At 35.5% G+C, this 5173-nt stretch overlaps 1 protein-coding gene across 4 annotated transcripts in view; it reads right to left on the reverse strand.

Moving 5' to 3' along the window:
* LOC108756867 (sestrin homolog) overlaps positions 1 to 5173 on the reverse strand; it is a 220283-nt gene that overhangs the window by 13058 nt on the left and 202052 nt on the right. The window contains exon 1 of one of the 4 annotated variants that reach the window (XM_018500999.1): positions 5087 to 5105. The exons of the other annotated variants lie outside the window; for them this stretch is intronic. The gene's annotated coding sequence lies outside the window, so the exon portion shown is untranslated. Of the gene's footprint in view, positions 1 to 5086; positions 5106 to 5173 lie in introns of those variants that run through there. 4 annotated transcript variants of the gene reach the window in all.

Consider the following 5173-nt stretch of genomic DNA (forward strand, 5'->3'; position numbering starts at 1 on the left):
TATTTCAAAAACGTAGAATAAAATTTATTCATGTAAAACTTTTGTTTTCGAAAAAAAAATCGTCTTTAAATATTCATTAGACTTTTTACTATATCGACTTAACAGATTCGCTGTAAGACTAAAACTATTTCTGTTCATGTTTGTGTCTATTATATTGTCTAATCGAGAATATATGATAAAACAGATATTCATGTACGATGAATTTTATTACTTTCTAAACTGTTATAAATATTCGAAAACCAAGACTTATAGAAAATTTTTATTTTATAGTTTAGATTAATTTTTTCACGTAGAATCACTCCTTTCTCGATTGTATCACGATTTCCAGAACACCCAATATGTTTATATCTCGCACCTGTGTGCTGCGTCGATAAAGAGCGTTAATATAAAAGGCGTTAGGTGCGTTAATCGTAATATTAATTACGTAATCGCGTTTACGACACGTGCACAGATATGAGGGAGTGGGTTTCCGGGTCATCCGAAAGCGATCCACGCAATCAGGTGTTTGCGTTGCATCATTCAACGATTCGTCTTGACTACTGTTGATTAATACATTACCGCATGCCTTTGTATACATGTCTCGTGAGAGATATGGTCACCTAGATAGATATCGGCATAAATTACAGCTCAGTACACTGGACACGCTACATAGAGTATCATGCTTAATGACCGTGTTATACTCTGTAACGTGTGATTGCTCCTTAATCGATCGGATAGAACAAACAGTAATACACCGATGTGAAATTATTATGTGTTACGTTTAAATTACAGGAAAAAGCAATCGCAAGAACTTGACGTCAAGAAACGTATAATTGATATCTTAAAAAAAAAAAAAAAAAAAAAAACTCATGGATAGTTTTTTGCGCACCCTGTCAGGCGAAATTAAAAAATTCACAGATCAGACCTTGTTTATTACGATAATTTCGTATGCTTCCAGGTTTTTTTTTTTCAGTATTTCCTACTGTAATTTCTAATATGATAACATTTGTCGATATAATAATTGATCGTTGAAAGAAAAACGAATGTGACTGTACGTGACTTGAGTCACGTTTTACGACGCAATATAATTTACTAGATACTAGCTTGTTAATATTTATAGTTCCTGTTTGTCAGTTTTCTTGCAGTTATCGATATTGAAATCAACTCATCCATTATAAATATTCCGCCTGTCAAACTTATTAGCCGTGCTTCCGCCGATCGGAAGAGTTCTGATGATCGATCGATTGCTGACGCAATCGCATTTAGGATCGTTTCAACAAATACATCGAAGTAAAGTACAGTAGGGTAAACAGTCGTTCGTCATATCGCCAGTTAGTGCACGCAATTCGAAATGGCAATGGACACTTCACGTGTGTCTGGAAGCCGATTAGTCAGTTCGAATTCTTTGTCTCCCGCGAGATTCGTTTCACGAAGATGAGCGGATCTTTTATTCGCCCCAATCGTTTCCCACTTCCGTATATACGTGTAAAAATCTCTTCATACAACGTTCATTCGGTTTTCTTATATGTCTTGGCATGCGGAAAAAAGAAAATTGCAAGTGACGAATTTGCAATAAAATCTACGAAACCGAAAACTTCAATAGTTCGATACAGAAACTATTCAGTATTGTGCAAATTAAATTTTGATTATGTATAAGTGTATAAATAATATGGTGTCCCAAAATTGACGATAAACATTTTAAAGATAGATTTTTTGCATCTTAAGATGATAAAGTTTCCAATACGAAAATGCCAAGGCTATGATCAATTTTTTTTAAGTGGGAATAGTTTAAATATTATAACAGGGATAAAAAATTTAGGACATCCTATGTTTTGTGTGTGTGTGTGTGTGTGTGTGTTTGTTTGTGTGTGTGTGTGAGAATTTTTGCAGAGAAGCATAGATAACATAGATAATATAGATAAAAAGTTTTTCTCGTTTTCCAAGAGAACCTTGCAATTCTCAACGTTTCTCATCGATAACAAGTTTACACAAATCGCATTATATACTTTCACATATTGACTATTTAGTCATCAAAGCATTACTAACATTTCAATGCATTATCTACGCATTATCGGTATTTGAAGTATTGCGAAAAATATTTTCAGGAAATTCTTCTCACCGATTTTATATTTATCAGTGATCAATATTATTTCTCGAATACCTACTGAAATGAAATGATAATGAATACTAATCTAGTCAATAGGTATCACTTAAATAACTACTGTTCAACTTGCAGTGCTACTGTCGCACGGAGACTGAAAGTGTGCAGTTATGACACGAGTCTACAGCACAAATACAAACACAATTTGTCCCACAATGATGTGGTCGACCTTGTAATGGGTCGCTAACCTGTGTGCACACACAGTGCACGCACACAAACCGCGAGAGACTTTTCACTTTGGCGCCGGCTTTCGCCGAGTAATATTGAACGTCCCACACCGAACGTAACGCAAGTGGGACACGTCACATTGCGCATCCTCCGTTATAACTGTCTCGCAAAGAGAAAAAAACCAAGTACGAGTGATAACAGAACACCGTGTATATATGACGAAGCCGTTGTGCGTCTACTAAGCGCGTTCGCGTTGTCGCAACTCGAGGAATCGTTATCATTCGTAATCAGATTACAATTGAAAAACACCAAAGACGGTTGCACCAAATATATTAACATACGCTTTCTTTCAACAATCGTCGACGTGGTCGATTTCACCAAGCGATACTCGACGTAAATAAGCGAAACGAAACGGGTTCGGATAAATGCGCTTACTTGGCTAAAATCATCGCCGCAAAGTGATTAATCGACGGCTTAAGAGAGCGCGCCTGCGGCTGATTATTATTATTATACGTCCATTATGGAAAGGATTTACCCAATGGTAGAATACCCGATACCAATCTCTGGTGCGTTCAAGTTAGCCATCAAAGTTGGTGTAACTGAATTTTGCGGGATTCCTATTCAAATAAATGTATAGAGTAGTCAATAAATATACGTGAATTTATAAAAAGGAAAGGGAACGAGAAAATAAGATCTTTATCTGTAATATTATTTCTTTCTCTCTTAATTGTAATATTATCTGTAATATTATCTCTTAAATAAATATTAATTATTAATCGTTTTGCAGAAACTATACTAGTACATTTAAATAGTCAAACATATGTATCTCTTATATGCTTTACGTAAATTAATCCATAATGTTCTTATTCCAATTCTTTTTGCATATCACAAAAGAATTGTTTTGCATCTTAACAATGTTTATTGTACGCGGAAAGAACGATTTTGCTGAAGTAACTAAAATTTTAGCTAGACACAAGTCTGACAATAATTTTGTTGGACTATCAAAATAATTACGTAGGACGCTGAAATGGTTGCTAAAATATCAAAATTTTTGCGTAGCATTACTCGAGATTTTTATACAATTATTTTAATAGTTCAACAAAATTACTTTCAGCTCTGTGTTTAGCTAAAATTTATAGGCACTTCAACAAATCGTCCTTCCCATATATTTTTCTGATGTGTATTTTTCTTCCAAATTTGCGGGTTTGGAATTGGGTTTATTTTCGGCGATTGCGGAAGCAATCCCATGAGGGAGTTTCCGCCTATTCTCTGTCAACATTGCGACTAAATCGACCAGGCGGCGACACGTGGACTCGATTACATAGATGAAAGTACACATAACAACCGAAAGACTCATTAAGGAATGGTTCTCGAATCGACCGATCTATTATTAAATGACGACCGGCGTTCGTTACCGTCGTTACCGAGAGAGGCCGACTCGGCGGAAATAACAAATTACTCAATGTCAGTTAGTCGGCGTGGTAGCCGGAGATCGTGAGAGTAGTCCAAGCACTCGAGAAAATTTACTTGATACTTTTCGACAGGAACTCAATGATCGTATCGCTGGAGGATATTCCTTTCCGTTCTCAAGAGAAAAGCAGATCTTGAAGAAAAATCCGTAGAAAAACATCAAAATAATTGATTCACGATTCATCGCGTCGAATGTTTGTCCATTCTTCAGCTCACATTATATTTTATTGACTATTTTATAAACATTCTTTGCGCAATCGTTGCAAGAAATGCACGCAAAATGATATTTATATTAATACCGACGATTAATCTAACATTCATCATTTCGCTTCGTAAACATCCGCTTGATGCCTTGTTCTCGAGTTATTTTTCTGATTCTGCATTACATTAGCGAGTGTAAAAAAAAAAACAGCGAACAATCATTTATATCATTCTACAAGTCATTAACCGTTAAACGCTGGATATGATACGAGAGAAGTCGTTAAGTTGTTTTCAACATCGCTCTATTTTTTCGCAGCATATTTTTTATCGCTAAATTAGCTATTAGATATACATCATGTGAACTTTCAGGGACTTCGCAGAATTGCTTTTATCCCAACTTAACCAGAACGGTTTCATTAATGAAGTTATTTGTATGCACATAAGCTACATGAATATTATTCTTATACATTTCCTCGCAATTTTCTCGTCACGATCCAAGGTAGCTGGCGATTGAAACCGGTATAATTTCACCGAGTTTAATTTTCGAGGCAACAAATAGACGGAAACGTTCCCTCTTATAGAAATTATTATTATAGAAGATAATTACCGTAAGGTTCTCTTCAGGTTCTCTTTCGCATGTCTATACAACTGTTGGTCAAAGTTATTACATTACAAAAAATTATATACATTTTAACTCTCAAAAAATAGAAAAATAAACAATTACAATATAGGAATATTAACCGTCCGCGTCTGCAATAAATATTTTTACTCCTTCCGTTCAAGTTTCTTCCAACTGTTCCGAGTACTTTCAAAAAATGTGAAAAAATTCAGGGTTACTTTTTAACACCTTTATTACATGACTTTATTACATTTAAAAGATATCAGAAATATTGTAAAAGAAGAAAACCAGACTCCTTTAGAAAAATTTGAGAGTGAAATTCCGCCTGTGCGAAAAAAGATCGAAGACAAACAGTTAAGGACTTAGGATTGAAAGAAAAATCAAATAATCATTCGAGACAAAAGGAGTTGCGGACCTCATCAAAACACCTCGCAAAAATAACCGACTACATCACAGACACAGTTAGATATTACTCAATTGACTCGTACACGTTATTTGGCAAGCCGTGTCGTCTCCCGCTCCCCCGCCGTGAGGCCCTCAGAAAGCGCAGCCAGCGTGGCAGGCTCTCCTCTCCT

This window comes from Trachymyrmex septentrionalis, unplaced genomic scaffold (genome assembly GCF_001594115.1).
Source record: "Trachymyrmex septentrionalis isolate Tsep2-gDNA-1 unplaced genomic scaffold, Tsep1.0 scaffold13, whole genome shotgun sequence".
Classification (NCBI taxonomy): Eukaryota; Metazoa; Arthropoda; class Insecta; order Hymenoptera; family Formicidae; genus Trachymyrmex; species Trachymyrmex septentrionalis.